Below are 15608 nucleotides of genomic sequence, written 5' to 3' on the forward strand. Positions count from 1 at the left end.
AGATATGTGTATATGTAGATATGTATATATATGTATATATGTTTATGTATATATATGGTTACATAACCTCTTTAACACACTACTTCTCCGCTGCGAAGCGCGGGTATTTTGCTAGTTTTTGATATAATGCAGGTGTACAAAATCTGATTGACCTAGGTTAAAGAGTTTTCGAGTGATCAGAGACACATGAACAGACATAATTTCATAAATGGTATTTTCAGACTCAGGAAGATCTATAATGGCAAGATTCATCAAAATCTCAAGGTCGAATTTTTTCATGATTCCTACACTTTTGTATACGAGAAAGTAAAAAACAAATAAACACATGTATGTGAAGCAAATTCACATTCCCTTTCATAGATTTGTTTTGGTGACAGGTCGCTACCTCCCTTAGCAGGGCTGGGCCTTTTTCCTAGCTTCTAGATCTCACCTTTCAATTTGAAATTATTACATTTCCCAATAAACAATGCCATAATTCATTTAAAATGATTTTGACAATGATGTCACAGCAATCAACAAAGAGAATAGCACCCAGCCATCAACAAATGACCACCTTTACTCGTTTTCCAGGCATACACTGTACGATTCTTAAAAATTGTGGTTAAGCGACTACTTATGCTGCATGATAGCGTCCCAGTCGTATATATTCTCAAAACTGTACAAGCATGTTTGGTCCAATTGACATGCCACAATATTGGTGTTCAAAGTATACACAATGTGTACATGGCTCCAACGGACAGGCTTACCCAAAGATATTTTGCATTAAAGCTTTACCCATTCAAAAAAACAATATGGGCCCGGCTTTTCCAAAAGACAAAAAAAGAAAAAAACTACATTGCTTATATTTGTTGTATTGTGCTCTGAAAGTACAAAGAAAAGAAAAAGGCATAACTGGACACACAGGTGGTAGGAGTTGTGCAGCCAATTCTTTCTGCCTATTTTACAGGGGGAATTGGAAATATGTAATCTATGTAATGTTGTTTTTATCTTGAGTTCTTCCAGTAAATGTTTCCTAAGATGTTTTTGTTGTTGGACATTTACTTGTATGTGTATTGCTAAATGATTTTAATTTTTTTGAAATCAAAAACATAAAAATGATCATGACAATGGCAATACCCAGCATAATGTCCAGTCATTTTCTATCTATACTGTAGGGGTAGGCGGTATTACCAAAATTCTATATCACGGTATTTTTCTAAATTATCCCGGTTTCACGGTATTCAACGGTATTTTTTTCCCATGCATGAGTGGATGTTAACCACATTTTCCACTGCAGTTAATGGGTAAGAATAACCTATTCCACTGTCAAGAGCATTGTACATTGTACAAAAAAAACATTTTAATGTGCACACAAGTATTAATACAGGTTTGCATGGCCCCATAAAGTGATAGTTTTCAAGGGGGTGGCACTAGTGAAGAGAAGGAATCACATTGCAGGACAGATGCAGCCAAAATATAGAACATTTTTATTGAACAAATTTTGCAAAAACTTAAACTATAATTTTGACAACATATTTTCAACCATCCAAAGAGGCATTTAGACTTAGTAAAATATCCAGAAGTGCTTGTCAAAAGTTGTATTGCACTGAACATGTCTTAGAAAAGGAATAAATAGTAAATATTTTTTGTAAAACAACTACACTTTCTGTTAATGTTAACCATCTCTGTCCACCGACACGTTAAAGTGACTTTTTAAACAACTTTACCATCATTAAACTGCATAATATTTAAACTAATAAATAATAACAATAAAATAAATAATGTATGTTCAGTGTAGAGAACTTTATGGCAGGTGTGACGAGGCTCCAGAAAACTGGATGTATGAATGGGTATCGCACAGGTTTAACTTAAATATTGTGTAAATGTTGGGTTTGTGATCTGGTGGTCGGAGACATTAACACAGAATTCAATGGATGTTCTTCTGAGCAAGCTTTCTTTATTCCACGCGTGCTGTCTCTGTCTGACGTACCAAAACCCCAATTCCTATCTTTCATTTTTCTTTCTCCACATAACCAATCACCACACGATAAACGTCTTTGTGAAATTAAAACTAGTTATAAACTTAGCCCACGGAGTGTTCAGAACTTTAAAAATATCTTCGTTATACATGTTTAATTATACCATCCATTCAGGGTGGCGCCCATCCCTGAACGAGTCGCCAGCACATTGCAGGGTGAATACGAGCAAAACATCCACTAGCAGGGTCAATATAGCATAACAAAACCCCACATTCTACGTGACTTTGAAAGGAAACTGAAGTAAACCCACCAGAAAAACATGCAAATGCAAGGCAGGGTACACCCGAGACACCCTTTCTGCAAGGCAGCAGTGCAACCTCCACGCCGCGGTGCCCCCACATGATTAATTCATGCTTTAATGCATTTCACCATGAAAATTATATCAAGTATTTATCTTAGCATTCTAAATGTTCAGAGAGCAGGAATATCATGAAGTGAATGTATTCTGTGCGGCGATCGCTGCCGGGGCCTCCTCTTAGTGCAAGAGGAAGTCAGTTTAAGAAGCTCGGGGAACACTTAACACAAAGCATTTAATGTGCTATATAACTTATGACGGGGTTTGAGAAAATCTAGTAAATTAAATATTCATTTTACGATGAAGTTTAGTTTACGATGTTCTACTTTAATGACAAAGTACGAGAATAAAGTCAACATGTTGACTTTAATCTTGACATAAATGGCGAGAATAAAGTAGAAATGTTGAGAATAAAGTCAACATGTCGACTTTATTCTCGTCATAAGCGTCGAGATTAAAGTCAACATGTCGTCACACTATTACACAGTACCCAGGTACATTACACTGTATTCAAAACAAATAAAACAAGTACAACTTGGCTTGCAGTATTATCCAGTAGTATAGAAACAGTATTCACACATTTGAACATAATGGTCCACATCTGACCTTTTTAAAACCAAAGTATCTCCAGACAACGGACGTGACTCCTTTTTTTTTGGCAAAAGTTCTTCTGTGTCATCATGTTCAACTTTATCGTCAGCTACAGCTTTAGTTTTGGAATGTTCTCTGTCCATTTTCACCGCGCAATACCTACACTACCACACCTATTTATCGGTGTAGCAGTGAAAAAGAGCCCCCGTGCAACACCTCTGTGTTTAGCGGTGTAGCAGTGAAAAAGGTCCCCACTTGAACAGTTTCCAGCTGTGCCACGTTCCGAATGTCGTTTAGGCAATTTAAACCGGTGTTACAGTATAAGAAAAATCCATATCATAACAAAAATAAAAAACGGTTTTCGGTATGAACCGGTATACAGTAATCCCTCCTCCATCGCGGGGGTTGCGTTCCAGAGCCACCCGCGAAATAAGAAAATCCGCGAAGTAGAAACCATATGTTTATATGGTTATTTTTATATTGTCATTGCGCAGAAACACAGGAGGTTGTAGAGAGACAGGAACGTTATTCAAACACTGCAAACAAACATTTGTCTCTTTTTCAAAAGTTTAAACTGTGCTCCATGACAAGACAGAGATGACAGTTCTGTCTCACAATTAAAAGAATGCAAACATATCTTCCTCTTCAAAGGAGTGGGCGTCAGGAGAGAGAGGAAAGCAAACAAATCAATAGGGCTGTTTGGCTTTTAAGTATGCGAAGCACCGCCGGTACAAAGCTGTTGAAGGCGGCAGCTCACACCCCCTCCGTCAGGAGCAGGGAGAGAGAGAGAGACAGAGAAAAACAAAGTCAAAAATCAATACGTGCCCTTTGAGCTTTTAAGTATGCGAAGCACCGTGCAGCATGTCGCTTCACGAAGCAGCTGCACACAGAAGGTAGCAACGTGAAGATAATCTTTCAGCATTTTTAGACGAGCGTCCGTATCGTCTAGGTGTGCGAACAGCCCCCCTGCTCACACCCCCTACGTCAGGATCAGAGAAAGTCAGCGCAAGAGAGAGAGAGAGAAAGTAAGTTGGGTAGCTTCTCAGCCATCTGCCAATAGCGTCCCTTGTATGAAATCAACTGGGCAAACCAACTGAGGAAGCATGTACCAGAAATTAAAAGACCCATTGTCCTCAGAAATCCGCGAACCAGCAAAAAATCTGCGATATATATTTAAATATGCTTACATATAAAATCCACGATAGAGTGAAGCCGCGAAAGGCGAAGCGCGATATAGCGAGGGATCACTGTACCACCCAGCACTACTATACTGCTGCCTAATATTATTATTTTTGCAACGCCCACACTCAGCATGGTTACTGCACAATGAATTTTAGTAAATTTGATGGTGAATTTAGAAAATCAGCACATAAGACTGCTCAAATTACAGTTGACTTAAATTTCTTACATGACCGAAATTCTTCCAATTGTACACCAGCCCAATTGTAAAATGCAATCAGGCAATACAACCCCACTCATGCTACATGTGAAATAATGGCTGAAATTCATGCCAACTCAAAAAATCATTTGGTGAGTGTAAATTGGGCTTAAAATTGTGCCAAAATTGCAAAGTGTATGCCTGGCATTATACAGTTAGTACCAAATTTGTCCAGCTTCTTTAAGATACATACAAAACAATAAGAGCACTTACATTTCTCATTGTTTAATTTTTGTGTTGTTCTGCAGCAAAAAAAAATAAACAAATCAAATCTTATATTAAACACTTTACATCTAAATCAGGGCTTTTCAGTTAAGCCAAAAATATTAAGAAGTACAGAATGGCTAACTGTGCCCTCTGGTTTAAATACAATGGTTTCAATTCTGATAATGCAGGATAGCTAATAAATGCAGATTCCCTACATGCAATCATATAAACTTTATATTGTATATGTAAGAAAAAGATCTGCTATGATTATTCTAAGTGGCTGGCCCTCCTCATTGGTGTGTAGTACCCCTTTGTTACATCAGCTTCTTTAACACTCTCTCAATAAGCCACAGTCACAAAAACTTTCATGGATCTTATTTTGTAGCACAGCTTGAAATTTGGAAACAGATGTGGAGTTTCTTTGCAGAAGTGGCTGTGTGCGATCAATGCCTGTGAAAACTCCTGTAAAGACTCAGCCTCCCACCGTTTCTTGTAAAAAAAAAAAAAGTGAAGAGACACATATAATTCTGAACAACAACACATTACAATTCCTCTGCATTATATTTTTCTTCTTCAGACCTATAGTTGATGTCTGCATTGCCTTTCCCCTCCAAATAGTCATAAATAAAGCTTTATCAGAATCGCCAAACGTATCCAGGTCTCTTGACTCAAAAATGCTATGCTCTTTTTTTTCTATTCAGTGACAAACCAGAGAATGTAGAGCATGTTCTTTCCCTTGGGAGGTAAAGTGCATGTTCACTTTTAACCTTTCAACTGCTATTAAAAAAATATTTGTGGTACTGTACCAGCTTATCACCTTAACGGTTTTGCTTTCTCAGACTTTAGGACTTGTAGCAGTGCATGAAAAAGCCTGTAGAGTTTCTTCAATCCTGGTTATGCAGTGAATGCAGTCAAAAAAAATCCAAACAGCTCAGAAAGGACACAACAGATGCAGAGTGTTGCTCTCAGAAACTGAATCTTTTCATGGCTAAACTAACCAAACCAACTCACGTGCTTGTAATAAACAAAAAAATAAAATCTCCTTTGCAATTCTCACTTTAATTAGCAACATCAATTTCAATAAAAATTTACAAAAAAGTGAAAATTAATTTGGACACTACAAAACATGTTATCTTGTGCAACTAACTCATACACCGCATGTCTCTATGAATATCTGTACCTTTAATAGTCATGTGACATTCTCAGTTAATTAAAACCAGGAAAGCAAGATATGCATAAAAAAGGTATAGTGGACAGTTGCAGTGTAATGTACCTGAGATAGTACCATACTAACAGTGGATCAAGGCCAAAATAAGTAGTACAGAGCCAAGAGTAGATGATCCTGAAGTAATGTCTCAGTAAACAGCTGAAAAAGATCAGTACCAAGTTTAACTAATCCACATCTAGCCTTTTTGGGTTCATGTTTCTCCTCGGTTTGCTTCTACCCTCTCAATTAATGATATGCCGCTACATCTTCCTATCAGCCCACAAGGAAAAAGTACCATGTACCATGTAAACTTGGTAAAAACTATAGCAATCATTAAAAATATTAGATCGAAATAAGTGCTGCTGTCATCATTATAAACGTTATTCACTTTGATTGGATGAAAATACACTGAAATCCCTATACGTAAGTCATTTCTCAATGATGTTCAATGTAAATAGTACAAAAGAATTAAAATTATATGGCATGTACCAAGCTTTTCCTAATATCTAAATTAAGCCAAAAGTCACTGAAGCATACAAAATACCTAGTCAGAGTCTATACATAATTCCTAAAAAAGGTCTCTTCACAGTGCAGACTTCACAGTAGAGCACAAGCACTTTGTAACACATACTATGAAAAATCTCATATCCAATTTGGGGGACACTCAGAAGGAATACAGCATGGAAGATATTGGCAGCATCTTTCAATGCACACTTTGCATATGTAAAAAATTATGAAAGTGAATTAAAGTAGGAGCCAACTACAGGACGTCAGACAACGGTGGAGATATTAAGATGATTTCTTATTTAGGGACACCGACTCTGAATTCTGTTTAACTGAAGATTAATGCTTAAATGTACATTGACTCATATTTTTTTAGTTCTTACATTATGCCTCTGTATTACTCTACACTAGGGGTGTGCGATATTGGAAAAAAAAAAATCTCGATATTTTTTGGGACTTTAACGATAATTCCAAGATATTCTGCATCCTTTAAACATGTGTTTGTAAGTCTTATTAAGATCTAGCTTGGTCTTGGTAATAGAAAATTAATTGTAGCTTAATGAAACAGTTAAGGAAAACAGGTCTTATTTGTTTAATTAAAACTGAAGTAAAACACCCGGGTCCTTTCTGTGTGGGGTTCACGTGCTCTCCCCGTGTTCGCGTGGGTTTTTGCTGGGGGCTCCGGTTTCCTCCCACAGTCCAAAAGTGTGCAGGGTAGGCTGATTGGTGAGTCTAAATTTACCCTGTAACTGTGTGAGTGTGGCTGTGTGAGTGTGTGTACCCTGTGGTGTGTTGGCGCCCGCCCAGAGTTGGTTCCTGCCTGCGCCTGTTGTTCCTGGAACAGGCTCTAACCACATCCCACCATGTGACCCCAGTTGGGATTAAGCGGTTACGATAATGGATGGGAGGATGGATGAAGTAAAACAAAAACATTAAACTGACCAGTCAACTTATTACAGTATGTATTATAGTACATAACTGAATGGTGGCCTACAGGATGTACACAAAAATTTACACTGAGACCAACAAAACTATTAAAATGACAGCACCTACTATTCATGTAAACAAGCTATAAATGCACAGGGAATAAAATACCTGAACATTACAATTACAGGCCATGAACTGAACATGTGCAGCATGCAAGTAAGAACACAAAACTAACATACTGTACTATACTGTAAACATCTAAACATCCATCGAATACTGCAGAAGTAGCATATGTAAACAAGTTTTACACAAACTAACACTATTAAAGAAATTACTAACTTCCTTTGTCCAATATTGCACAAAGTTATGAGTTTTGAGAAAGTTATGAGAACTGTAAAATTCTACTGGAGAAACTTCATGTTGTGTGACAGGAACACCAGCCTGTCCACAGCATCTGGCTTCAAAACAGCACGGTGCTGAAAGCCCTCTCAGAAGACACTGCTTGAGGTAGGAATGCACAGGTACTTTTTTGCTAGTTTCCCAATATGGGGAAATTTACTACTTGTGTTTTCCACCACTCAAGTGGATTTACCTCGCTGTCCACCTCGGGTATCATTAAGTAGCTCTTGATCTCTTTTTCAATGGCAGTGGGCAGAGACTCGTCTTCTCTGAATTCCTGTGCTTTTTTGAAATAGCTGCCAAAACACTTTTTTTTCTTTTTGCTCCCTCCCTTGTGTAATCACCTGATCCAGTTTCTGCAGCCATCGGGTGAGGTGAAGCAGTTGAGGGTCCTGAGGTAGGGCTGTCTTCTGCTGTCGCCACAGCCATAACTTCTCTCGCAGCTGCCATCGTAATGGCTTCGATCCTGTCATCATTATTAAAACGATTTTTGAACCATAGGTCAAGTGTGGATGCCAAACCCAACAGCTCGTCTACACAGTCCTCTGTGTATTTGGAGTTCAGATACTCTAGAATGGCTTGTTTGATCTTTTTGGTTAGGTCTGTGTCATCAGACTTCACCTCCAGGACATCAGAGTTGAATAAGGCCAGCACAGGTTTTAAGTAAGAAACTGTTACAAGTTACTCACCTGAAAGAGCATCTGTGAACTCCAGAAGAGGGCCTAGTGCTTTACTTACTGCCTCCAGCACTTCAACATCTTGCCATGTTGGGACAAGATGCCTGTGCTTTTTGTCTGCAGTCAAAACATGACGAATGGCTTTTTCTTGTTCAATAAATCTCTCTATCATGCGCTGTCTTGAACCCCATCTTGTTGGTGACTTAGTGATAAGTTTATGCATTGGAAGTTTGAGCTGCTCTTGTACATCAACAAGTGCTTTCTTCTTTTTTCAGCTACTGGAAATAGCTCTGACCACCTTTTTGCAAACTCCTATGGCTCTGTCTATCCTTGGATCCCGCATGCTCCTCTCTGGAAAACATTTAACGGAACATTCAAAGTGTATAAAATAATTGCATTACAACATTCTTATATTTTTATTGTATAATGTATTATTTGAAATTATATTGAATTATATTTTTGTCATCTACAGCTTTACATATCAGGTCTTTATGTATTTTTAAATGTCATAATAAATAAGATCAATTTAACCTAAACTGCATTTTATAGAGGAAACCCAAATTACTCACCAATTGCAATATGAAGCCTATGCCCAAAACAAGGTAGCCTCTTCCAGTTATTAATCCATAGTGCACTGATAACGTTAGCCCCACTGTCTGTTGTCATGCAAACCATGTGGTCTTCTCACAGTGACCATGATGCCAGTGAGTCTTTCAGACCTTGCCCAATAATGTCGCCAGTGTGATCTTCTGGGAAGTAGGATGTTTGCAAACAGACGCTTTGCAGTTGCCAGTTTTCGTCAATGAAATGCACCGTCAGGGAGAGGTATGGCTCGGATGTTCGGCTTGACCATAAATCCGTTGTTGTGGCAAAATGTGAAACCTTTTGCAGTTTATGCGTCAGAGTTTGGCGACATGAATCATACAACTTAGGCAGAGCTGTTTGACTGAAATATTTTCGGCCAGGTAGTGTGTACCTTGGGTCTAAAGTATTCAAAAGTTGTTTAAAACCATCTCTCTCAACCACTTGAATTGGCACCATATCTTTTGCAATGTAATTGGTGACGGCATTTGTTATGTTATGCCATCTGTTGCTTTTCTTGTCGTAAGGCACTTGTTTGCAGAATGAGTACGCTAAAGTTTGCTGAGTGTGTTTTTGTGTTTGTACCTTGGTTACTTTAGACTTGTGCTGGACAGTTGACTCCTTAAGCTTTTCGTATTCTGTGCGGTGGCTAGTTTGCAAATGGTGAAACAAGTTAGTTGTCGAGCTGTCTTTAACGGCAACCGATTTACCACATAGTTTTCAGATTGACGTCTTTTGAGAGACATCAGTCTTTTCAAAACCAAGCCACTTCCATGCGAGTGAGAATGAAACACATCTGGCAATTAACTCTGACGACATAGATGGCGAGGCTGTTTTATCATCTGGCGCTGCTTGTTCACTCATTTTGAGGCAGCTAGCGACGCTAACTTGCGGCTTGCTGGACATGCACGCCTACGCAACTCACTTTACGCATGCGCAGTGGTCTATACTGTCGCATTAGTGAATGAGCTCTGTGTTTGTTTTTTTTGCAAAGCGAGTTACATACTCGATAATTTAATTTTGCACATTGTTAAAACAGCAATTAAGATATAATCGTAAATGATGTATATCGCACACGTCTACTCTACACTTCAGTCCAAATATAAATATAAGATGTTTTTTATATATTTAAATGTTATACAAGTGAAAAATTAATAGCAGTCTGTCTGATGCATGCTAAATTCATTTTGTAATATTACCCACTGTACCAAGTGGTCTAAGTTAGTACATAACTTTCTCCTGCTGCACTTAGTCTTAGTCTTGATCTGTTACTAGTCTGCATTTCTGTGGTGCACTGAAAGAACACTAAATATTTAGTGTAATATTTTTATTACAGTAAATACTCAATGTACTATGATCAGATCAGCTTGGGATCATCCCGCGCTCATAGCACACTATACCCAAAACTACATGCTTAATAAATATAAATATAAATAGAAATGTTTACATTTTCAAAAACAGTACAAAGACTGCATCAAATAAATAGGACATGCAAGAGAAATACATTCACACTGTCTACATTTGCGTATAATAAGTGAACAACATGGAACTGAAGTAAATAAAAGGAGTTTGTCTTTCTCGCTTTGGATGTAGAAAATCTTAACTTGCTGTTATTGAAGTATTAATTGTGCTACTTCAATCATATATTAATGGTGAATATCTCAATAAATGTAGTTTATTAAAAAAAGCAACTGTGCTCAGGTCAGTTCCTCAAGAGCTACGGTAGCTGCAGGTTTTTGCTCAACCCAATTGCTAAATTAAAATTCAGTCCTTGGCAATAACAGAATTTATTTCATTTTATAGGTTGTTAGTGTTTCTAGTTTGCAAATCAGGTAGAGGATATTGTCCAAAGCATGGAAATACTCAGTTTTTTCACTGTATTCTCTTTCTTTTCCTTCTAAGTATTTACTTAAAATTTCAAACGTCGTGATGAACACTGTTACTGTTAACTTCAGCCCAGTTTTCAAACTCAGAAAATGGATGCTTTACCTCCAGAAATAGGCCCCAACCTCAAAAGGCTACTATCAAAGGGAGCATTACTCCAAACATTAAGAGGTTGTCTTTTGGCCTACAAAGGCCCACCAAACAGGGATAAAAGCTTTTATAATGAAAACTCTGAACAGAAACAGAGAAACAATAAACCCACACATCGATAATGGGTTACTTTATATTTTGAAAAATATATTTAACAAAGAAATCCATAAAATGATAATCTAAAACAAAAGCAAGAAAGGAATCAGGCTTTATATATTTGAAAGTGGGAAGCAGGTCCTTTAGCCATTCATTGATTGAAGTTTGGAGAGTTCTGTACTTTTTTACTATTGATATTATGAATTCTGGATTTTTGCATTTTTGAGTATTTCAATTTGAATTGCCTTTTTAAGCAAGTCCTTTTGACTTATTTTGCATTTTTTGTTCTTCTTTTGTTTACAAGAATTCCTTTTTATAAAGATTCTTTGTGGACTGTTTCAAGCCAAATGATTTCATTTTGATATATTTTGGGATATTAATGTTTTTGATCTTTAAAAGTTTGTTCCCCATTTTTGGGGCCTGGGCAGGCCTGAAGCCAGCCCTGTGAAGTTTAGTGTGGGAGGTCAGGCTGCCTTGTGGTGATTCTCTTCTGGACTGGCAAATGAGGTCCTTGCCTGTTTTTGTAGTTTATTTTGGAGGACACATCCCCTTTTCGCTATGTTTGAAACTCCTAATCATAACAAAACCAAGGCAAAAGCAAAACCAGTCCACAGTTGTAAAATTTAAATTCTGAAATCAGTCCAAGGTAAAGTACTTGAAAAAAAATAAAGAAGCGCTTACAAAATGATTAAAAATAAGCTGAAATAGTGCAGTTTTTCACATTGCCAAAGCCCAGTATTATAGGAGATAGAAGCTTTTAAAAAATCTAGGAGCAGTTCTTCAGCTGTTGTTTCAGGGAGTTCCACTCCCTTAAGCTCAACATAAAGACAACAAATTATATTATACAATGAACTAATACAAAAAATAATTAACATTAATATAATAGAAGATGGCAGCATGGTGCCGTAGTGGTAGCATTGCTGCCTTGTAGTAAGGTGACCAGCATTCTCATCCTGGGTCCTACCTGCATGGAGTTTGCATGTTCTCGTTATGTCTGCGTGGGTTTCCTCTAGTAGGTTTGGTTTCCTTTCATAATCCAAAAACATTCAGGTTGGGTGGATTGGCAATGCTAAATTGACCCTAGGGCATATGTGCATGAGTGTCAGTAAGTTACTCTGCAATGAACTGACTCCCTGTCCAGGGAATTGTTCATGCCTTGTATCTTATGCTTGCTGTGGTAGGCTCCAGCCCCAACATCCTTGCTCAGGATTAAGTAGGCTTAGAAAATGATATGGTACAATAAAGGATAAAAAATCAACACTCATAGAAAAATTATATATTATAAACAGAAAGAAAACATTAAAGGAATGTAAAATATAAAAAAACAAAAAATCAAAATGGTTACCCCACCCTGGACAGTCACATTGCCATGATTATAAGGCTTATGTACCTTAGGCATGACCTTTGTGCTCCTAGTAGGGTGTACCTTGGCAAACCATTTTAGGCTGAGCGGTCAGACAAAAAATGGTTCATGATAACCCTTATGACAATACAAACAGGAAAACAGTGTACCCTGTCTGGTATAGGTTTGATGGTACCTACCACTGGAGCCAGGGTAGGGATGGCATTTGCAGGCAAATCCCTGATGGTTGGGCAACCCACCATCTTGAAGCCATCTTGCGGATGAAGAGTTGAAGACAGGTACAGTACAATGCCAGGAGGAGAGTGGCAGGCATAGCCTCGAAAGACCTATATGATCTAGACCATGGCAATGAAAGCTGGCTTTGAAAACTTGGAACATTATCTTTCTAACAGGGAAGAAACCTGAGCTGGTGCCTGAGGAGACAAAGATACAGTTGGTATCGTGCATAACATGGGTCCTAGAACCAAACTTCTTGTTTGGGTAGTGGTCTGTCTCCTACTCTGGCATTCTGATGTGTGAAAGCAGTGGGCAGGCGTGGGAATACTCACAAGCCCCTGGCTGAGGGTTGTGCAACTGGAGTTTTCTCAGGTGGATGAGAGGGTTGCCTCAATGTGGCTATGAATTGCAGAGAGAAAAACAATGAATGCCTATGCATATTTAGGCAAAATAAGATTAGGAGAAGGCATGATTAAAGTGTTTAAAATTATGAAGGTATTTAGTACAATGGATTGACACTATTATTTTAAAATGAGTACATCAAGAACACAGGGATACAGTTAGAAACTTGTTAAAGGGTAAATTGCACACAAACATTAGGAAGTCTTTCTTTACACAGGTAACCTTGGACACATGGAATAAGCTACTAAACAGTGTGGTAGACAGTAGGACTTTAGGCACTTTCAAAACTAGACTTGATGTTATTTTGGAAGAATTTTGTGGATAGGGCTGGTGGGCTTTGTTTGGCTGAATGGCCAGTTCTTAGCTGGATTGTTCTAATGTTCTAATGCACCATATAGACATTTGAAGTATTCAACCTTCATAGAGAGGGTGCGTGAGGTGCTTGAAAGGGCTCCACTGACTCAGTAGACTTAAAGGGTGATGTCAGTACTCACATCAGGAATGATAGAGATACCTGGAGAGGAGTGATTGGGACCAGAGTTGTTATTGCATTTCTATGCTAGTCATGGATTGTCCATAACAAACACAATGTTCGAATACAGGGAGGCTCATAAGAGTATCAGTTACCAGAGCACTTTGTGCCAAAGTTCAATGATTGACTTTGTAGTTGTGGCTTCTGACCTAACGCCATATGCTTTGAACACGTGAGTCAAGAGACAGCTGTCAACTGATTACCACTTAGTTTTGAGTTGGATTTGAAGTGAAGGCATGATAGACTGATGAAGCCGTTAAGGTATCTTGGGGATGTCTGGCTAAGGTTTCCATTTGTGTTGAGTTCAACTCCTACCTCTGACAAAAATTCTTCCATCTGCAGAATGAGGTTGGAAACATTGAGTCCAGATGGACCCTATTCAAGACTTCAGTTATGAAAGCAGTAGAAAAAATCTGTGGTCCAAAGACACATGGAGCATCTCAATGCTGTAGCCCTAGGAACAAATCGTGGACACAAGACATGAGGGAACCACACTATAGGCTCATGGACCCCGTGATCATCAGAGGTGACTGTGTGCTGAGGGTGCAGACCTATAAATACCTGGGAGTGCAGCTGGATGATAAATTGGACTGGACTGCCAATACTGATTCTCTGTGCAAGAGAGGACAGAGCTGGTTATACTTCTTTAGAAGACTGGCGTCCTTCTTACATCTGCAATAAGAATGCTGCAGATGTTCTATCAGATGGTTGTGGCGAGCGCCCTCTTCTACGTGGTGGTGTGCTTGGGAGGCAGCATTAAGAAAAGGACGCCTCACGCCTGGACAAACTGGTGAGGAAGGCAGGCTCTATTGTAGGCATGGAGTTGGACAGTTTGACATCTGTGGCGGAGCGACGGGTGCTCAGCAGGCTCCTATCAATTATGGAGAATCCACTGCATCCACTAAACAGTGTCATCTCCAGACAGAGGAGCAACTTCAGTGGCAGACTGCTGTCACTGTCCTGCTCCACTGACAGACTGAGGATATCGTTCCTCCCCCAAACTATGCGACTCTTCAATTCCACCCGAGGGGGTAAACGTTAACATTATCAAAAGTTATTGTCTGTTTTTACTTGCATTTTTATTACTCTTTAATTTTAATATTGTTTTTTTGTATTAGTATGCTGCTGCTGAGTATGTGAATTTCCCCTTGGGATTAATAAAGTATCTATCTATCTATAGAAGGTGGCCTTCAGTTTAATGTTCTCTACGGGATCTCCTGAATCTGTTGAGAAGTACTAACAGTATAGTGGAACTAGAATAAGACACTAGAACAGTGGTCTCAAACTCCAGTCCTGGAGGGCCGCAGTGGCTGCTGGTTTTCATTTTAACCCTTTTTTAAATTGGTGACAAGTTTTTGCTGTTAATTAATTCCTTTTCATTTCATTTTAATTGACTTGTTTTTTTTAAAGATTTGTTCCCTTGAATTCCTTCATCATTCCTCTGAATTGCTTAATTTCGTTCCTTAAAAGGCACCCAAACAGAAATGAAATGTGAAGTAAGTGAGCCAACAGAACACCAACTAAGTCAGGGTCTTAAACTCCAACCAATTTCACTTCAAGCAGTTGCTTAATTAGGCGCTGATTCTTGTTGTTAATTAAACCTATTCTTTAATTCCATGGCTTGTTGCTGCTCTCATTATGAAATGGCATACATTTCCAACATTATTGATTTTATCTTTTCTAAGAGCGCTGTTAAAATGTTTTGTGGACTGAGCAGATCAGCATTCTTGAGACCTTCATTTTTCTTTATTTTCAGATATTGTGTGATGGACACAGTACACAACCAGTAACATACCACAGTGAATGTAAAATGCAAATTATCATTGACATTTACATATTAATATAGTATGCTGTCTGTACACACACACACACCAACACACACATACAAATATACCCAATCCTGCCAGTATTGAGAAGAAGGCTCAATAGGGCACTAACTCACATTATATATAACATAATACGTACCTTAATAACAGAGCAATTCTTAGAGTGCATTTAAATAATTCACATTGAATTTTATTTGTTTATATTTCACAGTTCAACTGTATTCTATCATTTTGAACATTGTCTGTGGTATATTTTACACTTATCAAAACAATGTTTCAACATGTGTTGTACCA

This window comes from Erpetoichthys calabaricus, chromosome 5 (genome assembly GCF_900747795.2).
Source record: "Erpetoichthys calabaricus chromosome 5, fErpCal1.3, whole genome shotgun sequence".
Lineage (NCBI taxonomy): Eukaryota > Metazoa > Chordata > Cladistia > Polypteriformes > Polypteridae > Erpetoichthys > Erpetoichthys calabaricus.